General features: G+C 41.2%; 1 protein-coding gene across 3 annotated transcripts in view; it reads left to right on the forward strand.

The window, feature by feature from the left end:
- LOC122564356 (uncharacterized) overlaps positions 1–24,178 on the forward strand; it is a 68,109-nt gene that overhangs the window by 13,707 nt on the left and 30,224 nt on the right. The window contains exon 1 of one of the 3 annotated variants that reach the window (XM_043719111.2): positions 9,335–9,445. The exons of 1 other annotated variant lie outside the window; for it this stretch is intronic. The gene's annotated coding sequence lies outside the window, so the exon portion shown is untranslated. Of the gene's footprint in view, positions 1–9,334; positions 9,446–11,887; positions 11,951–24,178 lie in introns of those variants that run through there. One more of the 3 variants, XM_087978636.1, reaches the window with a different exon arrangement.

Consider the following 24,178-nt stretch of genomic DNA (forward strand, 5'->3'; position numbering starts at 1 on the left):
CGGAGCAGAGGTGCTCCGGCTGGAGCATCTTACTCTGTTGACATCTTGCAGGAAATTGTCTGGGGCATTGCCAGGTTTTTGGATAACTGAATTTAAAACACTAAGCTGCATTAAGAGCACTCTCTCCTACTTAGTTACTTGCTTTGAATTGTTAAATATCTATTTTAAATATTAAAAACTTACCATGAATGACTTCATCTCCCTTTAATTGCATTAGAGAGCTTGCTTTTATTCTGTCAAGGGATACAACATTACTGGCTGAGACAGAATTTATTGTCCATCCCCAAGTGTCCTTGAGAGCATATACACAAACTTACAATTACAAACAGGCCATTCAGTAAGGTCTGAAATGTAAACCTCAAATCCATATTTCTGCTTACGCCCAATAACCTTACACTACTTCTGTCTTAAACATATTCAGAAAGGGTTCCAAAGATTCATGATTTGAGAAAACAAAATGCACCACATCTGTTTCAAATTGCAAAACTGGATTTTAAAATAGCAACCCCAACTTTAGATTCTGCCAAAAGTGATAACATCCTCTCCGCACCTACTTTGTGAAGACACTTCAGGATCTTGTGTTTCAAAACCTAATAGTGAGCTACTACTTTGAACTGCTGCAGACCATGTGGTATAGGTACACTCTCAATGCTGTTAGGAAGGGAACTCCAGGATTTATAGAATGGCTAGTTGTGAGCTTGCAGGATGGGGGGACTTGCAGGAGGTGATTGTGGTTATTTGTCTGCTTCCCTTATCCTTCTGTCAAGGCCCTCAGTTTGGGAGGTACTGTCAGGAGTGCCTGTGTAAGTTGCTGCAGTGCAGATTCTCAATGGTATACATTGGTGCCTCTGTGCATTGGTGGTGAAGGGAGTGACTGAATGTTGAAGGTAGTAAATAGGTTGAAAATATTTGTCGAGAGAGTGATGAAAGATAATCCATAGCATAGCTCATGTGACCAGGGTGATCTAGTAGATTTGATATCACCTTTTTTGTGGTAGCGATCTACAGGGACTACTTGGTCTTGTGTTTGAGATAAAAGCACCTAGCAAGCTTATGAAGAAAAGCTCTTGTTTTAACAAGTTGTAGATTATTGCATGAGATTATCTGAGTTACATTTGCATGATATAGACATAATTATTGAAGATGGAGATCTTGATGATGATAGGTCTATTTCCTCAGGAAGAAATCTAAAGTTGTTTCTCGGGAAAAAAGAAGACACTTCTGATTGATCCTTCTAGGTCTGACATGGCGAGGAGACTGCTTCAGACTACAGGCTCTCTCCTGATTAGTACCCTTAACCATTTACTGAGAGGTGGCACCTTTTAAAAATATAGAGCGATATCAGCTATAGCAAATGTCTCCTCTCCTGGGCCTGCCAAATTTGCCTTCCTTAGATGAGCATATGAAAAAGCTGTTCAAAATGTTCTTCCTCGCACAGTATGTAAGAACATTAATGAGTTTAGTGTTAGAAAGCCCTCCCAGCCTCCTGGGATGGCATAGATTAATTATTGGAACACATCCCCCTAGACTTTCTTACAAGTATAGTGCATCAGAAAACATGAATTTTCTGCAAATCTGGCAGCCCTTGCTGAACCACCTCAAAGCAGATTTATCGGCCATGTTAACTAGGGGTTTTGTTTAGCCACGAGGCCTGGGTCTGATGAGCCAGGTGCCCTGAGCGGAACAATCCCAAAATAAATACAGGTATGTTAACTGATGCTCTGGTGCTGGAAGCTTCAGTGGAGTTACGCTAAGTAGTGTAATTTTTAAACTATTTTGTTCAATTACTTATTGAATTGTAGTATGGGTAGCCTTTTTATTTGTTGTTGTGATTTATTTTGTAGAGTAGTTAGTTTATTGTAATTGTTATACTTTCAGGTTTTTTTGTAATTTTATAATTTTGGTTGAATAAACATTTTTCCTATTAAAAAAGACTTTTTCAAAAATGCAGCAATGGGTAATAACTTTGGGAGCATATTATAAACTCCCGAACAGTGAGAGATAGAAGGGTAGATGTGACAGCACCAGCATTCACAGCTTCTCTAATGGCAGTGCTGGTTTACAAAGGTTTATTCTTTCATTTGTTCAGAAGGGTTGTAGACTATGATATTTCAATATTGTCCAGGATGACAATATGGTGGCTTTGACATTGGCAGGTCCAGTTCAGACTTGAGGCAGTGGCTGCAGTGGTGTTGGCACTGTGGCATTGGGTCCAGCACAGGTGGCGTTGTTGAGCCCAGCTCAAGACTTTTAATGGTGGGGGTGACCTGAACAATTTCTTTTCTGTTCCTTTTAATTTTGGCTTGTTTTTAATTTTAACTATTGCATTCTAAGATGGTCCTAGAGAGTAACACTGTACTTCTGTATTTGGGCACATGTAACAATAAATAAAATCTGAAAATGTCTTAAATGTAACAATAATAGGATAGGAATACCTAGGGCTTTCAACTTTTTTACTATTAACTGGAATAGACAAAGCGTGAAAGGAGGAGGGTGCAGAATTGTCAAACTTTATCTAAGAAGGGTTTTTAAGACAGCATATAGAACTTTATTCAAGATAAGGAATGCTGTTCAACCTAATTTTAGGGAACAAATTCAAGCAGTGTCAGTGGAGAAGCATTTTGGCGATGGTGACGATAATTCTGTTTTCTTTATTATTCTGTTCACTAAAAGATTTTAAAAAGACAATTGTAGAAAAGACAAAGTTTGACCAGGAATAAAAATGTACTGAATCGGGGAAATGCTGATTTTAAAATGACAGGGCAGGATCTGACGAGGGTTGGAAGTGGAGTGGAAGCAGCTATTTGTAGGAAAATCCACAGAGCAGTGGGAGTCATTTTTTAAAAAACGTAGCGTGTGTGCAGGGCTAAAATATTCCCATAAATGGAGAGGGGTAGACAAATGGGTCAAGGGAACCAGAGATGTCAAAGAATGTATAGGATTGGATAACATGAAAAAGGAAAACTTATGGTGGGTACTCAGAGCTAAAATCACAGAAATGTCAGAGGAGGATAGAAAGCGTGTAGGGTGTTACTTATAAATAAATTAGTAGAGCGAACAGAGGCATGATTTTTTTTTTTTAAATGGCTAAAATAGAACAAAATCCAAAGATATTTTACCAGTTAAATGAAGGACAAAGGAAAGGGAAAGAGCAGGGCCGTTAGGAACCAGAGTCACTACTTGTGCATGGAGCACAAAGATACAGGTCAGGTTTTCAATGAGTAACTTTCATTACAGAGGAGGACAATATCAGTATAGTAACCATGAAGGGGGAACTGTGATAACAAACAAGTCAACATTGGGAGGAGCAGGTATTAGTGGCTTTAGTAGGCTTAAAGTTAGGGAGTTCCCTAAGTTCAGATGAGGTGTATTCCAGACTGCTATGGGAGGCAAGAGAGGATAGTTCATGGGCTCTGACATTAAATTTTCAAATACTTTCTGGTCAGGCGACAGGAAAACCACTAATAGATGCCATTATCCAAGAAGGTTGGTGGGGATAAACCAGGGTAGTATTGGCCAATGAGCCTCTAACAGGGAAACCTATGGAAAACATTCCAGTGATAGACTATGCCATTCAGCCCAGAGAGACTGCCTTGGCATTCCACATGATCATGGCTGGTTGAACACTTCAGTGGCTTTTGCTCACTCCATCTCCATAACCCTGAATTGCCACTATTAATCTGAAATTTATCAATCTCTACCTTAAATAAACACAAAAGTTTAGCCTCCACAGCTCTCTGTGGTAGAGAATTTTGAACAATCACAACAGAATAGCGAAGTCTTTTATTATCTTGGACCTAAGAATCATACCCTTAATTTTTAAATTGTGCCCTGGTTCTCGACTCCCAGCCAGGAGTGACATCTTACCTACATCTACCTTGTCTATTCCTTTTACATTTTCAAAGTTTCAACAAGATCATGTATAATTCTTTGAAACTGTAGAGAATACAGGCCTAGTTTGTACAATCTCTCTTCAAAGGACAATCCCACCATCCCAAAACAAGTTTGGTGAACCTTACTTGACTCCCTCCGTAAAGAAAGTATTCCTGAGAGGAGGCCAAAACTGCACAAAATTGGCTAGGTATGGTCTAACCAAACTGAATTGAAGCAAAACTTCACAATTTGTGTACTCAAATCCTCTTGCAATAAACCCAAACATTTCAATTGCCTTCCTAACAGTTGCTAGTCTTGCATGTGAGCCTTAAGTGACCTGTTGACAAGGACACCCATGTATTCAAATTTAGCACTTTTTACTTCAGATTGAACCACCTCACTTTTAAACATAATGTAAAAATCTATCATAGTGGCCATTCATTTGTAAAAAGCTGTTCAACTGCAAGATTATTAATTAGCCGATTAAACAAAAGCAAACCTTCTTGTTGACTTTCCAACACACAGCTGTAGAACCATTTGTAATGTTTCTGAAACTTGTCCTCCACAGCTTTAATATTCAATTGATTTATCAGCCTATTTGCAGGTTGAAGTCACACATGATTATTATACTGCCAATGCTACGTTTCTTGCCCCACACTATAACTACTACTAGGTAGACTGAGGGACAGAAAGAATCTCCCACTGGAGGGACAAGAATTAATAAATAAGAGCCACTGTGGCCTTGTCAAGAGACTCTGGGATGCAGTTAATTTCCTCTGATCAGAAAGGCTGATTGATATCTACAAAATCATAAGGCAATAGATACGGTGGATAGAAAGAAGCATTTCTCATTTGTGGAGGGGTCATTCACTAAGGGCATAGCTTCAAGTGGAAGGAGGGTTAGAGGGGTTGAGATTTAAGGATAAATGTTCCACCAGAGGGAAAGGAGTATCTGGTATTTGCTGCCTAGAAGGTGGTAGAGACCGGAACCATCACAGCATTTAAGTAGTATGCAAGCCAATCTTGCACACATTTACTCCATCTATATGCTCACTGCCTTGAAAATGCAGCCAAAATCAAAAACCCCTCCCACCATGGTTCTAATCTCTTCCAACCTCTTCCATCAGGCAGAAAATACAAAAGCTTAAACACATATAAAACAAGTTGAAGAACAGCTTCTTCCCTACTGTTATTTGACTTCTGAATGGACATCTCATATTTCAAATCTACAGTCATAGAATCATAGAGATGTACAGCATGGAAACAGATCCTTTGGTCTAAGTCATCCGCACCGACCAGATATCCTCACTTAATCTCTAGTCCCATTTGCCCCAGATCCTTTCCAGTTCATAGATCAATCTAGATGCCTTTTAAATGTTGGAATTGTACCAGCCTCCTCCATTTCCTCTGGCAGCTTATTCCATATATGCACAAATCGTGATTTGGTGCAAACTGCCCTGGTGTGAGTCCGGCTGCAGCATTTAAACACTCAGCCCAGACTATCAAGTGGGGAGATGTCATGCGGCCTTGCGTGCTTTTAAACGGAGGGCCATACTGCCCTTTCTTAAATTATAAAAATAAAGGGGGGGTGGGGCAGCATGCTGGCTCAGTGGTTAACACTACTGCCTCACAGCACCAGGGACCTGGGTTCGATTCCAACCTCTGGTGGCTGTCTGTGTGGGGTTTTCACATTCTCTCCCGTGTCTGCATGCGTTTCCTCTGTGTGTTATGGTTTCCTCTCGCAGTCCAAAGATGTGCAGGTCAGGTGAATTGGCAATGCTAAATTGCCCATAGTGTTCAGAGATGTGTAGGTTAGGTTCGTTACTCTACAATTACCCCTGACTAATAGGGTATCTGAATGGGTCAGGATAGATTACTCTTTGGAGGGTCAATGTGGACTTGTTTGACTGAAGGGCCTGTTTCCACACAATAGGGATTCTATCAAACAATCAACTCTGTGTGAAAAAGTTGCCCCTAAGCTCCCTTTCAAATTCTTCTCCTCTCACCCTAAACTTATGCCTGCTAATTCTGGATTTCCCCCACCCCAGGTAAAAGACCTTGTCTATTTCCCCTATTCATACACTTCATAATCTTATAAACCTCTATAAGATCACCTCTCAGCCTCTGACACTGCAGGGAATACAGCCCCAGCCTATTCAGCCTCTCCCTATAGTTCAAATTCCCTAACCCTGCCAAAACCCTTGTAAATCTTTCCGCAATTCTTTCAAGTTTCACAACATCCTAGGAGGGAGACCAAAATTGCACACAGTATTCCAAAGTGCCCGAAGCAACATCTTGTACAGCTGCAACTTAACCTCCCAACTCCTATACTCAGTGCTCTGACCAATGAAGGAAGGCATACTAAACTGTGTTGCTCTTTCTTTGTGAACCTTTTTTGTAGCCATAACTTTGGGTGATTGAATAGTGCAAGAAATACAATGCTCTTTGTATGTTATGATCTGCCTGTGCTGCACACAAAACAAACTTTGTCATATGTACCTACGTGAAATAAATCAAATGAAAGATAAATATTTGAAACTTCACAGCATACAAGGCTAAGGGCCAAGTGCTGGGAAGTGGGATTACAGTCGTTAAATGCTTGATGTCCTGTATGGACCAAAGGCTGCCTTTTCATGGTCTAAATACTCTGACTAAATGTATTTACAAAAAGAACACTGACTAAAAATATTAGTGCTGTTTAATAAATCCATGTACTTTCTCTCCGAATCTCTGACTCAACCTAATTATTACACTTTGCAAGTTTTGCTGCAAGGCATGACTATTAATTGTGCAAAAAGATCAGTTTCCATAAATGTGTGATTAACTATTATGCAACTGCACATCACATAAGACAACTTGTCGAAATGGTGAGCTACCTTCTTTAACTACCATAGCCCAGTCGGTGTAGGCAGAGCCAGAATGCCATTATGAAAGGAGTTTCAGCATTTGTGGCACTGAAGGAACAGTGATATTTCCATGTCAGGATGGTGACTGACTTGGAGAGAAATGTATAGATAGCGGGTTCCCATGTATCTGCTGCCCTTGTCCTTCTAGATGGTTGAGTTTGGAAGGTGCTATCCAAGGAACCTTGATGAATTTCAGCAGTGCATCTATAGACAGGGCACTACTGCTACGAAGCATCAGTGGTAGAGGGAGTGAAGAGTTCTGGATGTGGTGCCAATCAAGGGGGCTGCTTTGTCATGCTTCCTGAGTATTGTTGAAGCTCCACTCATCCAGGCAAAATGGGAGTATTCCATCATACTCTTGACTTCTGCCTTGTAGATGGTGAGCAGAATCACTGAAGTGCTATGCCACAGAAGGAAGTGATTTAAACTATTTTATTAAACAATACAGTTTACAGAACAATTAACATTTATAGCTGGAAGAAACAGCAATTTTGCAAGGGAGAGGAATGGCAAAGCCAAGCCCCAAACCCTGACATTCAACCGGTTTTCAGGGAAATGAGGACAAACCTCAAATCCCAAGTTATTTGGACTATTGTGCTTGCACTGGGTCATTAAACAAGTATAATTACCTCGTGCCAATTTCCTAGTTTCTCCCCATAGCCTTGCATTTAGCGTCATAGAGATGTACAGCATGGAAATAGTCCCTTCGGTCCAAACCGTCCATGCTGACCAGATATCCCAACCCAATCTAGTCCCATTTGCCAGCACTTGGCCCTCTAAACCTTTCCTATTCATATACCCATCCAAATGCCTCTTAAATGTTGCAATTGTACCAGCCTCCACCACATCCTCTGGCAGCTCATTCCATACACGTACCACCCTCTGCGTGAAAATGTTGTCCCTTAGGTCTCTTTTATATCTTTCCCCTCTCACCCTAAACCTATGCCCTCTAGTTCTGGACTCCCTGACCCCAGAGAAAATACTTTGTCTATTTACTCTATCCATGCCCCTCATAATTTTGTAAACCTCTATAAGGTCACCCCTCAGCCTCCGACGTTCCAGGGAAAACAACCCCAGCCTGTTCAGCCTCTCCCTGTAGCTCAGATCCTCCAACCCTGGCAACATCCTTGTAAATCCTTTTTGAACCCTTTCAAGTTTGACAACATCTTTCCGATAGAAAGGAGACCAGAATTGCATGCAATATTTCAACAGTGGCCTAACCAATGTCCTGTACAGCCGCAACATGACCTCCCAACTCCTGTACTTAGTCGTCTGACCAATAAAGGAAAGCATACCAATCGCATTCTTCACTATCCTATCTACCTGCAACTCCACTTTCAAGGAGCTATGAACCTGAACTCCAAGGTCTCTTTGTTCAGCAATGTCCCTTAGGACCTTCCCATTAAGTGTATAAGTCCTGCTAAGATTTGCTTTCCCAAAATGCAGCACCTCGCATTTATCTGAATTAAACGCCATCTGCCACTTCTCAGCCCATTGGCCCACCTGGTCCAGATCCTGTTGTAACCTGAGGTAACCCTCTTCGCTGTCCAGTACACCTCCAATTTTGGTGTCATCTGCAAACTTACTAACTGTACCTCTTATGCTCACATCCAAATCATTTATGTAAATGACAAAAAGTAGAGGGCCCAGCACCAATCCTTGTGGTATCATTTAGATAATCACCAAATGCCCTCCTGAATGACTCAATTGAACTGCACTGCCAGGTAAATACAATTCATACATCCAACCCTCCCTAAATTGGCAAGATTTTCCTCACTTCATCCTTGCTTCTTTTGCAGATCACTTTAAATCTATGTCTTCTTGATATTCTTTTTACAAGTATGGATAGCTTCTCCCTATCTGCCTGTCCAACCCACTTGTTTTGAAAATATCTGGGCTGCATTCTCTCAGAGGAGACGTAACTTCTTCAATGTATTTTCATAACTGAAGTTCTTCAACTCTGGAACCAATCTTGTAAGCCATTCCAGCACATCACATCTTTCATACAAACCTGTGCTGTACAAATCTATGGCTACTGTGGACCTAGAATTGTACACAGTACTCAAACTAAGGTCTAACAAATGTCTTATACAATTGCAGGCTTTGGGAGTGAGAAAGTCACTAAACTTCGACTTGCTCTTATTCAACTTCTGGCCAATGATAACACCCAGGATGTAGATAAGGGCTAATTTGGTGATAGTAATGCCACTGAATGTCAAGATGCGATTACCAAATTATCCCTCTTGGAGACTGCCATTTCAAGGCAGTTGGGGTGTGTATGCTATTTGCCACTTGTCAGCGTAAGATATTATCCAAGCCTTGATGCATTTGGGCTGGAATGATTCAGCATCTGAATGAGTTGCGAATAGTGCTGAACGTTTGCTGACAGTTACGTAATATCCCATAAGGCCGACTCCGAAGGGTAAATAGTTCAGTTTATTGTTTAACACGAGGTGGTTCATTTTTAATAAACTGAACTATTACTGGCCAATGCTAATGCTATGGGGATCTGGTGCCACATGCAGGACAGACGAGGTAAGGCTGCCAGTTTGTTTTTTTTTCAACACAACTGATTGCAGATTTGAGAAGTGCTGAAGGAGCATTGGCGTGTGGGCTTTGTCGATGTACAGCTGCCAGTGTAGCACCAGCTTTGGAGAAATCAGGAGGTAAGTTACTGGGCCAGAAAAAACAGCTTCTGAACGCTGAATGATAACCAAATTTTGGATACGATGTTTTAATTATCTGATGGCTTGTTTGAATTGAAAGAGGTGAAGTTAAATATTTCAGAAGAGCCTAAATAATGCCAGTGGACGTGCGGTATGATTAGCAGAAAAAGTTGCGGGAGGAGACGACTCAGCACGGGGAAGCTTCTCTAAATAGGCCGTTATGGGGCCTACTCTGGGATTATTATGGTTCCTGAAATAGCCACGATTCAGGACGGATTTCATATTCCACCAACGTGCAGGCTGTTTGCCGAAGTCCTCCCATCGACTGAAGCACTAGGTTTCCCGCTGGATCCCGGACACGGCGAGTTCAGACGCCGCAGGCTGGAACTTAGCGCGGTCGCTGCACTCTCCCAATGGGGCGATACCCTCACCCAATGCAATCCAGGAGCGGTGTTAATACTCACGCCGTGTCTGTGTGGCTGATGTCTTCAGGCCGGAGCACTGTTCCCGCTGAAGCGAGCAGTTCCCGCAGGCAGGACAGCCCAGCACTCAGAGTGAGAGTGTGGTGTCTGTGTGTAACCGCGGCAGGGTTTCTGGGCTGAGCTGGACTGGACTGAGAGAAAAACGGCTCGATTCCCGCTGTACATCCAAATGTAGATATCTGCAAAACGGTCCAATTCTGCCCTTAATTACTCAACAAATCCAAAAATCCCTCCCAAGGGACAGTGATGTCCTGGCTCCGTGAAAAAGGTGGGAGAAGCGCCAGTGCGAGCCGGAGGGATAATGTGAATACGCGGTTTTTGAGACACATTGATTCTCGATCATGAACAGCGATGTTTGAAAGTTGAACTATTTACACAATTGAAGCTCCTGCCTAAAGCAGGAGAAAAAGTGAACTGTTCATCTTCAAACTCGAGGATTGAAGAGCAGAATTCTAGCAATACCTTTGAAACCGCGCCTTTAGCCTTTGCTTGGCGATTATAGTTTAGTTCAGGTGAGGGGGGCCCTTGAGGGCGAATTCCAAATTGCATCGACCAGCGGTAAACAGAAAAAGTTAAGCTAACATAAATAACTGCTGCTGCGCACACAAAATTGGTCGGGTGAAGTTTTTGTCGAGTCTGAGAATAGTGGAGGGGAGGGAAAAAATTGTCTCGTCATTAAATTATGTCCAGAGATGTGTCGGTTGGGTGGCTTGGTCATGTTAAAAAATGCCCCAAAGTGTCAAGCGATGTGTATGTTAGGTGGGTTAGCCTTGGTAAATGCGGGAATAGCGTGGGGTATGCTGTTTGGAAGGTCAGTGCAGACTCGATGGACCGAATGGCCGCTATCTGCACTGTAGAGATTCTATGATTCTGTTAAATAGCCTCCACAAGTCCCTGAAGGTTAAATTCTGGAAGTAAAATGTAAAGTCACCATAATCTGTAATGAGAGAAATGCTAGGAGAAGTTTACGCAGGGTCACTGTGCTTTAGGCAAGGGAAGCGATTGAGAAGGAGAGTCCTTCAAGAGTTGAGGCGCGAGGCAAATCAGTCATATTGAAAGGCACAACAAGCTCGAATGGCCGAATGGCTCAGTTCTGCTCGTATTTCTTCGGTTATGGCCAGATCTTAAAATGACAAGCCTTCACGTATCCATTATCAGTGACTGGCTCTGGTTTCAGAATATGCAGGATAAATGTCTGCCATTTTTAACCATTCTAAATCAATAACAAAATCGATAGAAATTATATGAGCAAACACAGGAGGATATCTTGCACAAAATTACGTAAAAATCAAAATACTGCAAATGCTGGAAATCCAAAACAAATACAGATGACAGAAACTCAGCTAGTCTGGCAGTATCTGTTGAGAGAAATAAATAAATAATTGACGTTGAATCTGATATGACTGCTCTTCGGAACTGGAGGGATTACACCTTAACTTTGTGTAGACAAATTTTCCATTCCTCAGGAAAGCTCAGCTCAATGCTGGGGTCACTAAACATTTAATACATCACTGATTATCTTATTCTTCATCTATAAAGTTTATAGGATGTTAATTTGATGCATTTTAAAATATCTGTTAGCTTTTCATCTTGCTAAAGTAAATTATTGTCGATTATTGGAAATAAGACTCTAAGATCTGGGAACAGAATTAAGCCATTGAGTCTGTTCCACCAGTCAATCTCAGCTGATATATTTCTTGACCTCATTCTCCTACCTTGTCCCCATAACTCCTGACCCCCTTAGAAATCAAGAATCTCTCTGTCTTAAATACACTTAATGACTTGGTCTCTGTGGCCCTTTATGTCAATGAATTCTACAGATTAATGACCTTCAGGCAGAAGAAGTTTAGTTTGAAAGGGTTGTCTCTTCACTCTGAGAATGTGGTCCTAGGTCTCTCCTACTGCAGGAAATATCTTCTCTATGTCTATCCAGGCCTCTCCAAAATAAGTTTCAACAAGATTCACCCTCATTCATCTAAGCTCCATTGCGTACAGACCCAGATGTTCAACTGCTCCTCATATGGTAAGCATGCATTTCTGTGATAATTCTTGCAAACCATTCTTGCACCCTCTCCAATCACCAGCACATTTTTAAAATATATGGGGCCCAAAACTGCTCACAGAATATTCCAGATGTGGTGTGACTTGAGCCTTATACAGCCTCAGCAGTATATCTCTGCTCTTCTATTCTGGAATTGGTAGGAAGAAACCAGCAGCAATGGTACAAGAAAATTATATTTTTTAAAAAGTCTGGAGGCATAAATAGGAGCATGGAACCATCGTCCTCTATTTTTGTCTGGAAATAAAGTGGTTATAATCTGGAATTGTTGATCTCAGTGGAAATTGAGGTGCTGTCCCCCAACTTGTGTTGAACTAATGTAGGTGATATTAGTTCTAAAATAAAAATAAAACCTTAGTTGATCATGGAATCATACAGCACAGAAACTTGAACCTACCCACTAGACAGTCCATGAGAAACCAGCAAGTAGTGTCCAGAGGTCCTGCTCACCAGTTGGTTTTCCATTCTTGATTGTGGTGTGGGCAATGGATCCTTGGAGGAATGCAGCAAAAGCCAAGCTGTACTGGAGTGGAGGAAGAACAGTAGTACTGTTACAGGATTCTTTAGTTCCTGAAATAGACAGGTGTCTCTGTGGCTGTCAATGTGACTCCAGAATGGTTTGATGCATTCCTGATGATAACAGTTATGGCAAACGTGGTGCCACTGTTTAAGAAGGGCGGTAAAGACAAGCCAGGGAACTATAGACCGGTGATCCTGACCTCGGTGGTGGGCAAGTTGTTGGAGGGAATCCTGAGGGACAGGGTGTACATGTATTAGGAAAGCCAAGGACTGATTCGGGATAGTCAACATGGCTTTGTGCGTGAGAAATCATGTATCACCAACTTGATTGAGTTTTTTGAAGAAGTAACAAAGAAGATTGACGAGGGCAGAGCAGTAGATGTGATCTATATGGACTTCAGTAAGGCGTTCGACAAGGTTCCCCATGGGAGACTGATTAGCAAGGTTAGATCTCATGGAATACAGGGAGAACTAGCCATTTGGATACAGAACTGGCTCAAAGGTAGAAGACAGAGGGTGGTGGTGGAAGGTTGTTTTTCAGACTGGAGGCCTGTGACCAGTGGAGCGGCACAAGGATTGGTGCTGGGCCCTCTACTTTTTGTCATTTACATAAACGATTTGGATGCTAGCATAAGAGGGACAGTTAATAAGTTTGCAGATGACACCAAAATTGGAGGTGTAGTGGACAGCGAAGAGGGTTACCTCAGATTACAACAGGATCTGGACCAGATGGGCCAATGGGCTGAGAAGTGGCAAATGGAGTTTAATTCAGATAAATGCAAGGTGCTGCATTTTGGGAAAGCAAATCTTAGCAGGACTTATATACTTAATGGTAAGGTCCTAAGGGGCATTGCTGAACAAAGAGACCTTGGAGTTCAGGTTCATAGCTCCTTGAAAGTGGAGTCGCAGGTAGATAGGATAGTGAAGAATGCGATTGGTATGCTTCCCTTTATTGGTCAGACTATTGAGTACAGGAGTTGGGAGGTCATGTTGCGGCTGTACAGGACATTGGTTAGGCCACTGTTGGAATATTTCATCCAATTCTGTTCTCCTTCCTATTGCAAAGATGTTGTGAAACATGAAAGGGTTCAGAAAAGATTTACAAGGATGTTGCCAGGGTTGGAGGATTTGAGCTACAGGGAGAGGCTGAACATACTGGGGCTGTTTTCCCTGGAGCGTCGGAGGCTGAGGGGTGACCTTATAGAGGTTTACAAAATTATGAGGGGCATGAATAGGATAAATAGACAAAGTCTTTTCCCTGAGGTCGGGGAGCCAAGAACTAGAGGGCATATGTTTAGGGTGAGAGGGGAAAGATATAAAAGAGACCGAAGGGACAACATTTTCACGCAGAGGGTGGTACATGTATGGAATGAACTGCCAGAGGAGGTGGTGGAGGCTGGTACAATTGCAACATTTAAGAGGCATTTGGATGTGTATATGAATAGGAAGGGTTTGGAGGATATAGGCCGGGCGCTGGCAGGTGGGACTAGATTGGGTTGGGATATCTGGTCAGCATGGACCGAAGGGTCTGTTTCCATGCTATAAATCTCTATGACTCTATGTCACAGAACAGCTGCAGGACATTGTTCACCCTACCTCAGAACAGCCAGAGTTCATAGTACTAACATACATTGATAAGGATAAGGTGATCCTGGAATTGAATTTAGGAAATTAGCAAGCAGAACCTGTGAAGTCGTCATCTCCAGATTACTCCCAATACCACTTATAAATAAGTTCAGAATTAGGAAGATATGGCAGATAAATAAATGGCTGGAAAAGTGCAAGATGGAGAGCTTTAGATTCCTGAAACACAGGGTCTAGCTCTAGGGGAAGGTGACACATGTAGAAGCTGGACAGGCAGACACAGCGAACGACACACGCGCAGAGGGAATACTTTGCTGGTATTGTTGAAGAAGATTTAAGTTCACTCTGCTATGGCTTGCGAGCAAGCAGAGAATATTAAAACATGATATTAAAAAAAGGTGCAGACATGCTGGGAAAGGCATATAACATTTTCAAATGTGGATGTAGGTTTGCTCATTGAGTTAGAAGGTTCATTTCCAGATGTTTCATCACCATACTAGATAACATCTTCAGTGGGCCTCCGGGTGATGCACTGCTGATAATTCCTGCTTTCTATTTATATATTTGGGCTTCTTTGGGTTTTCAAAACTCCCTAATATTACGAGAGATTGGTAAATTAATAAGTGGAGTCAGTAGTGGAGAAAGTAATTAAGTCTAAAAATTGGGGATACACTTCAATGTATGCGAATGATTGGTGAGTTACAGACACGTATTGCTTTCTGTGATTATGATGTGGTGGTGGTAACACAGGCCTGGCCGAACACAGGGTAGATCTGCGTTTTAAATATTTCTAGTCACAAGGTGTTTAGAAATGCTATGAAAGAAAGAAAAGGAGAAAGGGTAGCGATTGTGGTATGAGTTTGATGAAAGGATGTTTTAGAGGGTTCAAGGACAGAATTGCTTTGACTAGAGCTAAGGAATAAAAATGGTGCAGTTATATTGCTCAGCATAATATATAGACCAGTAGATAGTAGGAAGGATGTGGAGAAACAAAACATGCAAGCAAAGTATAGTGAGGTCTAAACAGTATAGTTATATTTGGGACTTTAATTACCTGGGTGTCAACTCCATAGTGGTAGATTAGAGGAACAGTAAAGGACAAGCATTCCTTGTTTATATTCAGGACAGTGTCCTACAGGAGTATGTATTCAATCTAACAAGAGGTCATTGCTTGACTTGGTTCTTGGGAATGAGGTTGGACAAGTGGATCAAGTGACAATTGGGGAGTATTTAGGAATGGGTGATTATTGTAGCATAATAGTTTAGGATAGAGAAAAAGATTATGTAGGTCAGTGAAGAGTTCGGATGAGAATGGAGTTTTGTTGGATAGACAGAAACTAAGGTTGGAAGAAAAATAGTGGTTCAATAATGAGTGACTTTCAAAGAGGTAATGGTTTGGTCACATACACTCGCAAAGGGGAACATTGAACAAAATTCCAGTTTTCCATGTTTAATAAATAAGAGAGAAAGTCAGTCAAAGAAACTAAGTGCCTAATGGTAAGTGTCAGTTAGTAAATGCAGTTGAGAACCAAGCTAAATATCGAGGATGTAGAAGGGAGGCAAGACAGCAAATGAGAAACAAGGAGGGATTATAAAAAATGACTGGCAGTTAATATAAAGAGGAATCCCAATGTCTTTTATAACACACCTACAGTAAAACAAGTGATTAAAAAAAGTAGGGCGAATTAAGCACCAAGAGAGAGGATTTATACTTAGAGGCAGAGGTATGGTTAAAGGCATTGAAATTAATATTGTGCATCTGTCTTTATCTAACAGGCCTTGGTAATAGTGGAGGGAACTCAGTCACAAGCAAGAGTTACAATTGATAAGGAGGCAGTATTAGACAAGTTGTCTGTACTTAAGTCTAATAAGACAAGGGGACCATGTGAGGATACTGAAGAAGAGTGAGTGTGGAAATTAGAGGCATTGGCAATTATCTTTCAATCTTCTCTGGATTGGGACTTTGGTCTGGAGGGTTGTAGAATTGCAACTATTCCTCCTTTTATCAAAAAGCTCATCAACTCAGCAGTTAGAATTCTAAAAATTAACAACCCTCTCAGTAAAAATAAAAATTCTTTTCTCAGTGACGTTCCCCTTAATTTTAAGATTGTGTCCCCTGGTTCTAGACATCCAAACCTGTTTCTAACCCGTCTATTCCTTTAAGTATTTCCCAAGTTTTAATGAAATCATCTCTCCGTCTTTCAAACTCTAGAGAATACAGCCCAGTTTGCCCAATGTCTCTTCATTGGGTACTCCTGCCATCCTGGGGACCTTGATGTACTCCCATTATGACAATATCTTTCCAGACTTAAGGAGACTAAAAATACACACAGTACTCCACGTATGATGTAACCAAACATTTGTGTACAATTGAAGCAAGACTTCACTATTCCTCTCCTCAAATCCTCTTGCAATACAAGCCTAATATCCCATTTGCCTTCCTAATAGCTTGCTGAATCTGCATGTTAGGCTTTAGTGACATATTAGCAAGGACACCTAGATCTTTGTACATCTACACTTCCCAATTGCTAACCATTTAAAATAAATACTCTACACACCTGTTTCTCTTACAAAAGTGGACAACTTAATCTTTTTCCATATTATGTTCTATCTACCATGTCCTTGCTTGTTCACTAACATTGTCCAAATCCTCCTGAAGCCACTTTATATTTTCTTTGCACATCACTGCTTAGCTTTATATCATTCATAATTTTAAAGTCTTACACTTGGTTCCCACATCAAAGTCACTGATATAGATAGTAAGCAGCTTGGACCCAACTATTGATCCAACTATTGCAGTACTGCACAAGTCATAGCATTTATTCCTACTGTTAGCTAAGCATCAATCCATGCCAGTGTATTACCTCCTCCTACCCCTAGTGATTTAGTTTTTCTAACTCAATTCCTGTTTAGTTCAGAAGACTTCCAGAACTTTACGAAAATTTAAATATGCTACCACTGTGAGCTTTACTTCAATTTTGTTAGTCATGTCTTCAAAAAACTCCAATAATCTTAAACACAATTTCCCATTTGCAAATCCATGCTGACCAGTCAGATCACTAATTAACCAGATTTGTCCATTCTTTAAAATGGACTCTAGCATTCTCCCAACTCTAATGCAAAATTAACAGTCACATAGTTTATGTTTCTCTCTCTCTCACTCCCTTCTTAAATAGTAGGGTGAAATTTGCTGCTTCTAATCCATAGGAATCATTGAGAATTGATAGAATGTTTGAAAACAAGCACAAGTGCATTTATTATTTCTATACTCATTTCTTTCAGAATGATTGAAATGAAAACTCAGCTCCTGGGGATTTATCAACCCTGTTTATTTCCCCAGCATAGTCCTCTTGCACAAGTAAATTTCCTTTAACTTCTCATTCTCCCTAACCACTTGGATTTCTGGTTCTAGAGATTTCTGATATCTTCCTCAGTGAAAAACAAAGTCATCTTCGAGCTTCTCTGCCATTTCTCTAATCCCTATGATAAATGCTTCAATTCTGCCTGTATTAGACCTATATTTGTTGAGACAAAATGAATTAAAATTGTTGTACGCTTTTTTTTTTAATTGAACTTAAAGTAAAACACTGTACAAAATAACCAAGGATAAATCAGTGGGCTAATAATCCAAAAGAGAGATTACACAGAACTAGAAAATGGAAGTCAGTTGAAGTGGAAAGACTACTGAATGTTAAGTGCAGTTATTTGCTGTTTCTCTTGTCAGGATTCATTCCCGGTCTACTAAAATACTGGACTTAGCACCTCACTGTAAATTTTCAAGCTGGACACAATGAACCTTACTAATCTTTTACCAAGCTTCAGCTGTAAAAATGTGAATAATTCAAAGTGAACAACATATGACTGAAGTTTTACATATTAACAACTCCTCCACACCTGTCTTGTAGTTCATTGGTACGCAAATGGTTTTGTTGGTGGAATTAATTATCATAGACACCACCTCCCCAACATCTAAATTATAGAATTTCAAAATATGATGCAAAAATGCTGCTTTTAAACAGTGTTTAATTAAGTTTTCAAGAATATTTAGAGTAGCAAGTTGAATATTTCAATGATATTTACAGTGATGGCACATCAAATAATTCCAGGACAAAAGATTAATTTATTTTCCAAGAGTGTACTTGAAGCCATAAAAAGCTTTTAAAGGGGGATTCAAGATGGTGGTGACACAGTAGGTCTGCTTTGCTGAGCTCTGCACCAGACCCCAAACTGGGGCACTCACCTTCCCTTCACTATCCAATTTGTTGAAAATAGCTCTTTCCTGACTGTTGGAACTACTTAGCACCAGTTCTGAACAGTTTGGTACAGTTTAAAAAATGACTAAGGGGAAAGGAGCACGGGGCTCGCATCAGGCAGGGACCCCCTTCCCCCCAACAACAATGGATGCACCTGTGGCCACAGCGTCGGCCTCCGCGGCCACCCCAGAGGACTCACCTGAGAGCGAAGCCTGATCTCGCAAATCTCCAAGAGAAGGTCGACTCGTCGATGGAAGAGACCTAGACCAGGCTTGAATTGATCTCGGTCATGCTTCAAAGGTATGACCTGGAGATCCAGCGTCGGGGCGGGGATGCAGAGCAACAGGCCGCAGCTTCTGAGACTGCAGCCAAATCCTCAGAGGGCTGGGTTCAGGCCCTGGAACATCGAGGGCCTTGGAGGAGCAAGTCAATGACCTTGAAAATCGAGGTCATTGGAAGAACATCCAGTTGCTGGGGCTTCCTGAATGGGAGGAAAAAGGCCAGCTTGTCAGCTTTCTGGAGCAATGGCTCCCACGGTTTCTAAGGCTGGAGGTCAAGGTAGGCCGGCTGCGGGTCGAGCAGGCCCACTGAGTCGACGTGCGCAGGCCTGGCTCGGACAGTGCCCCCACCTGGTCCTAGTGCAACTGCTGCATTATAGAGACTATCAGATGATGCTAGAAGCCTCTAGAGCACTGGGGAAGGATCCCCATGCTACGGTCTATAAAGGATCATGAATCATGCTTTTTTAGGACTTTTCCTGTTTGCGATTCGCCTTTGATGAGGTAAATGCTGAGGGACCTGATTATCCAGTACGCCATTAGATATCCGGCAATATTGCGTTTCAGCCACGGAGGGTCCATGTTCAACTTTGATTCACCAGAAAAGGCAAAGGACTTCTTGGATGCTCTAAAATAGACTGATTGGCCTGAATTATATGGACAATTATTCTATTCTGCCAATTTTTTCCTATAATTTGCCTGGTTTACTTGGTTGTCAGAGGGTGATCTTGATCTTCCTTTTAATATGTCGGGGCCATTATTATCTCTGTTCCTTTTTTATCGTTCCCTTTCTCTTCTCTTCCCCTCCCCGTCCCAATATAACTGCCCTGGAGGTAGGGTCAGGCATGTATAAAATTACCCTCTACGCAGATGACATCCTTTTTTTAACCCATCCAATGACATCTGTGCCCCGCCTAATACAAGTGATTAATCTATTTGGTTTGTGTTCAGGATATAAAATTAATTTCATGAAATCAGAGGCCATGCCTGTGGGGGTCTTACTATTATATCCAGCTTTGAGGATAGAACCCGTTACTCCTCCCGGTAGTCACAGGGAGGTTTTCGGTATGAAGGCATTTTTATTACCCCAGTTTTCGATCAATTATATAAAGCCACTTACAAGCAGCTGCGAGAGAAAATCAGGCAGGGCCTTCAGAGTTGGGAAGGTCTTCTGATATCTTGGTTGGGCAGGATAGCTCTGGTTACAATGAATGTTCTTCCTCGCTTATTACAGTCCCACGAGAATGCTCCCTTTGCTGCCAAGGCAAGCACTGCACAGGCTTTACAGCTGGCTTGGATCTTTTATTTGGCATCATAGGCGGCCTCTTGTTAAGCTGGATAAATTGTAGCTTCCACAAGAAAGGGGAGGTCTAGATTTTCCGGACTTTAGGAAGTACCAATTGAGTTCCTTGTTATCTTATGTGGGTGAATGGGCCTGGCGCGATCCGCGATCAGTTTGGTTTGATGTTGAGTCCTCCCACACAAAATGCTCCTCGTTAATTTGTTGTTTATGGACAAGGTGGGAACTGTTACTGCAACAACCTGAATGTCCTAAACACAGTTAAAGCATGGAAAGGGCAATTAACAATAGTGGGAATGTTGGGATTCCAGCTGGGTTTGATGCACTCTGACTTTAAGCTCTAAGAGTCCAGAGGAATCTCTGTTTGGAAGATCTATTTGATGGGGAGGTCATAATGTCCTTTGAACAGCTGAGTCAGAAGTTCGAGCTACTTAGGAAGGATCTCTTTCGTTAATTCCAGTTTAGAGATTTTGTATAAAAAAGACTACATTAATGGTTAATCCCAACAAATCGGACATGGAGAGAAGAGTGCTCCGGCCTACGGGTGCCCTCTTGGTTAGCACTCTCTATCACTTGTTAGGTAGTAATTTTTCGAAGGACAGTGAACTGCTATATAAAATCTGGACTCAAGAATTAGGGGTGGAAATCTCGTCAGAGATGTGGGAGGATATCTGAGAAAATGTTAGGAAGATCTCAATTTGTAATAGGACCCAGGCTATTCAACTGAAGATACTCCATGCTCATCTGGCACCAGAACAACTTGCAAAGTTCAAGACAGGTGTGTCCCCAATATACCCCAAGTGCAAAATGGAGGTTGGTTCTCTTACTCACTGCTTGTGGTCATGCCACAAAATCCGCTGGTGTTAGGTTGACATAGTGAGTGCTTTGGTAAAGGTTTTAGCAACTGAGGTTAGCTTGGATCCGGTATCCCTCCTTTTGGGTCACAGGACTCTTGAGTTGGCGTAGGATAGTCATGGAACACATACCTCTGGACTTCCTTACAAGTACGGTGCATCAGAATACAGAATTGTTTCACAGAACATGGCTGTCCTTTTTGAATTATAATGATGTAGATATATCGGCTATATTATTCAGGGCCTTTGTTTAGCCGTGAGGATTGTGTCTGTCGGTTTGGGGGCCCCTGGGAGGAAGAATCCTGGACAAATACACGTCTAGTCACTATTGCTCCAGTGATGGGGAGCTACGATGAGATTGTGCTGTGCAGTAATTTAATTGAATATCGTCTAAGTTACCTCGTTATAACTTGGTTTAATTTTATTTTGTCTATTTATTTTTTCTTCTTTCTCTTTGGTTATTTATTGAACTGTAGTTTTTATAGGGTTTTTTGTGTTTCTGTAGTCTATGGAGTAGAGTAGTAGTTTGTTTTCTATTATTGCTATTATATTGTAAAGTTGTCATACAATTTTTATTGGTTTTTTTAATTTTGCAAAAAACCTAAAATCTTTTATTCAATAAAACATTTATATAAAAACTTTTTAAAAAAGGAAAATACATCCTCAAATTCTAGTACATTCTAACAACTGCTGATAACGTAATCATAGATTGTGCCAATGGCACATTTACAATCAACTCAGATCACATCTAGTCAAAGTTTTGAAGAAATTGGTTTAGGTACAGTGTTCCAATTCAGGAAATCCTGAGACTGAGATCATACTAGATTTTGGATTTGCAGGTTTTTAAGGGAGAAAAATACTCAAAGCAGATAAATGAGTGGAAATGAATAGGTTTTCCTGTACAAAAATGAGGATATGTAAGAATGAAGTAATGCTTGAAAATATTTAATTTTGCATTCTTGCATTACTGAGCAAGGATCTGGCAGATTGATCCTACGTGAACTCCATTTGACTTAAAATGTCCAAGGTAAAAAACAGATTTATGAAGCAGATGACTAATCTGGTGCATTACCGTGCAAATGCAGTATTCAGCCAAGTTACCTCACCAAGTCACCTTACTCATTTACTCAACAATTAAAACTGAGACATGGCAGCTAATAAAATTGTTACATGTACAGTACTCAAGTACAGTGAAAGGTTTTACAATGTTGCACTTAAGATGGCGCCATAAGAAGCAAGTACCACGGTATTGTGCGAAAGAAGAATTAAACACAAAAGTTCAGGTTGTAAATTTGATCACTGAGCTGGCTGGTTTGTTTCAGACAATTTGTCGCCATGCTAGGTAACATCATCAGTAGTGTTTGTTACAGTCCTTGCAGGGTTTTTTGCAAATGATATTCATTTTGCTGGTTGTTGGTCTTGGGTCCCTTTTAGATTCATCAGTGGCTGTTTCAGTGTGTTGATAAGTTTGTGGGCTACCATGATGCTTAAGGGGTCAGAGTAGTTTGGTAGACATCCTGAACCTCAACCTGAGCTACAAATCTTCTCAAAAATCACAAAAAGAAAAATAGTTGTATTACTTTCAAGAAATAAGGTATAGTTAAAAGGATAGTCACTACAGTCCTATAAATAAATTACAAATGAACATTACATCGCAATAGGCTGAGTACAGGGGCTTCCACACGTGATCTGACTGTCCGTGCTAGACCCCAGTCTGCTCTGCACTGGCTGTTATCTCCTCCAAGTTAAGTTTTCTCGGGACTCGATTCCCTGCACCAGCCAATGCTCCAGGACTCTCTTCCCCTCGCCTGGCCTCCGCCTGAGACTGCTTCCTCTCGCCTGGCGTCCGATCCGGGACTTGCTTCCCCTCGCCTGGCCTCCACTCCAGAATTTGCCTCTGGGCCTCACTAGCTCCTCCATTCCCCTCTGGGTAAGTTGAAGTCATTAGTTAAACAAAAAAAGCAGGAAGGAGGGAAAGGAAAAAAGAAGAGGCGGAGCAGAGGTGCTCCGGCTGGAGCATCTTACTCTGTTGACATCTTGCAGGAAATTGTCTGGTTTTAGGCATTGCCAGGTTTTTGGATAACTGAATTTAAAACACTAAGCTGCATTAAGAGCACTCTCTCCTACTTAGTTACTTGCTTTGAATTGTTAAATATCTATTTTAAATATTAAAAACTTACCATGAATGACTTCATCTCCCTTTAATTGCATTAGAGAGCTTGCTTTTATTCTGTCAAGGGATACAACATTACTGGCTGAGACAGAATTTATTGTCCATCCCCAAGTATCCTTGAGAGCATATACACAAACTTACAATTACAAACAGGCCATTCAGTAAGGTCTGAAATGTAAACCTCAAATCCATATTTCTGCTTACGCCCAATAACCTTACACTACTTCTGTCTTAAACATATTCAGAAAGGATTCCAAAGATTCATGATTTGAGAAAACAAAATGCACCACATCTGTTTCAAATTGCAAAACTGGATTTTAAAATAGCAACCCCAACTTTAGATTCTGCCAAAAGTGATAACATCCTCTCCGCACCTACTTTGTGAAGACACTTCAGGATCTTGTGTTTCAAAACCTAATAGTGAGCTACTACTTTGAACTGCTGCAGACCATGTGGTATAGGTACACTCTCAATGCTGTTAGGAAGGGAACTCCAGGATTTATAGAATGGCTAGTTGTGAGCTTGCAGGATGGGGGGACTTGCAGGAGGTGATTGTGGTTATTTGTCTGCTTCCCTTATCCTTCTGTCAAGGCCCTCAGTTTGGGAGGTACTGTCAGGAGTGCCTGTGTAAGTTGCTGCAGTGCAGATTCTCAATGGTATACATTGGTGCCTCTGTGCATTGGTGGTGAAGGGAGTGACTGAATGTTGAAGGTAGTAAATAGGTTGAAAATATTTGTCGAGAGAGTGATGAAAGATAATCCATAGCACAGCTCATGTGACCAGGGTGATCTAGTAGATTTGATGTTACCTTTTTTGGGTAGCGATCTACAGGGACTACTTGGTCTTGTGTTTGAGGGAAAAGCACCTAGCAAGCTTATGAAGAAAAGCTCTTGTTTTAACAAGTTGTAGATTATTGCATGAGATTATCTGAGTCACATTTGCATGATATAGACATAATTATTGAAGATGGAGATCTTGATGATGATAGGTCTATTTCCTCAGGAAGAAATCTAAAGTTGTTTCCCGCTGAATGTGTGACATCACATTATGTACTACCGAATGCACTCAGTATTAATCTTTTCAGACTCTTTACAATATCTCCTTAATCCCCACCCAGTATCATCGACATATATACACAGAATATATAATTACATTATCCCCTCTGCCAAATTTTTGAAGGCAGTCTGGAGGTGGCACTGTTCTCTCAGAATATGTTCTCTTCCAGTTTGGA

Source organism: Chiloscyllium plagiosum, unplaced genomic scaffold (assembly GCF_037043375.1).
Source record: "Chiloscyllium plagiosum isolate Xiang-an unplaced genomic scaffold, Cpla_swu_hap1 HiC_scaffold_34, whole genome shotgun sequence".
NCBI lineage: Eukaryota > Metazoa > Chordata > Chondrichthyes > Orectolobiformes > Hemiscylliidae > Chiloscyllium > Chiloscyllium plagiosum.